At 37.1% G+C, this 1,536-nt stretch overlaps 1 pseudogene; it reads left to right on the forward strand.

Moving 5' to 3' along the window:
• Positions 1-1,104: 1,104 nt before the first annotated feature.
• On the forward strand, positions 1,105-1,223 carry LOC118607620 (annotated as a pseudogene).
• Positions 1,224-1,536: the final 313 nt, after the last annotated feature.

Below are 1,536 nucleotides of genomic sequence, written 5' to 3' on the forward strand. Positions count from 1 at the left end.
CCTACTTGTGTTCCAATAAAACTTTACTTACAAAGATAGGTGGCTGGCCTGCAGATCATAGTTTGTGGATGCCTGACTTATTGAATAACGGAGACCTAGGGCCTGAAGAAACTGTATAATGATTTGAAAAATATGAACCAATGGTGGCCGGAATTTGAATGCTGTATTAATTTGACTTAGTTTGTAAATCTTTCTTTGAAGAATGCATGTATTATAAATATGAAAAGTAAAATCTTTTTAAGTCCTGTTAATGTCGTTGATGACTTCAAAATACTTGAAGGTATGATTCTTTTATTTTACTGGAAAATAGACAACTGAGTAAAAGAATTCAGAGTATCTGGGACCAGAAACAGTTTTGTCTCAGAATCCCTTTATAAAGTGAGCAAAGAACCTGTTATAAAAAAAAGGAGACCAATAAACAAAATCTGGAATCTGTCTTTTTGATGACCAAAGACACAGCTTTGCATTGTGCCAGGCCAGTGAGGACATCAATGACTGTGTGAGAAGTCCACGAGTATTAAGAAAGTAATTATCATTTGAACTATAAATTAGGATTATAGAAATCTGGTCCAAACCTGTCTGAAACTATGAAAAAGGTGTAGGGCATGCTGAGAACACTCTTGGTGGTATTGAGGAGCTATCCGTAGTCTCATGTTTATTGGAACATTATTCACAGTATTCAAGATATGGAAACAAATGTTCATTGAATAGATAAGAAAATGTGGTTTATACATACAGAGAAATATTATTCAATCTTAAAAAAGAAGAAAATCCTGCCATATACAACATGGATGAACCTTCAAGACATCATGCTAAGTAAAGTAAGCCAGTTACCGAAGGACAAATACCTTATGATTCCACTTATATGAGGTATCAAAAATAGTCAAATTCATAGAAGCAGAGAGTGGAATGGTAGTTTCCAAGGGCAGAGGGAGGAGAAAATGAGGAATTGCTCTTCAGGGGGTATAAGTTCTAGGGAGCTACTGTGCAGCACCATGCCTAAAGTCAATAATCCTATATTGTGTCTGCTTCCCTCAGAGAAACTGTCCCTCGCAGCTCTCACCATTCATTTCAACAAAAATACCATTTTAGAACACACTGTCTGTCTACGGCCATGCTACCCTGAAAAAGCACTGTTCTGTCCGATCTCGGAAGCTAAGCGGGGTCGGGCCTGGTTAGTACTTGGGTGGGAGACCACCTAGGAAGACCAGGTGCTGTAAGTGTAAAAATAAAAAAAAAATAAGGGATTGTAAGATGACAAGGTCTTTACAATCCGTGAGGTCAACCAAGGGTTCCCTTGCCTAAAAAACAAAAACAAAAAACTATCAATGGTATATTCATTTCTAAGTTCTGAGTCTTTGTGACCTACTACCATGTCTAGCTATATCTTTTTTTCATGGGTTTCACAGTTTTCCTCCCAAAGATGAAAGAGTGTATATCTGCATGTCTTTCATGCTATTCCCTACATCTCAACTCATCTCATTTAAACAGATATTCAAAAAAGAACACAATTCCACAAGGGCAGGCATTCTGAAT

This window comes from Rousettus aegyptiacus, unplaced genomic scaffold (assembly GCF_014176215.1).
Source record: "Rousettus aegyptiacus isolate mRouAeg1 unplaced genomic scaffold, mRouAeg1.p scaffold_m13_p_8, whole genome shotgun sequence".
Classification (NCBI taxonomy): domain Eukaryota; kingdom Metazoa; phylum Chordata; class Mammalia; order Chiroptera; family Pteropodidae; genus Rousettus; species Rousettus aegyptiacus.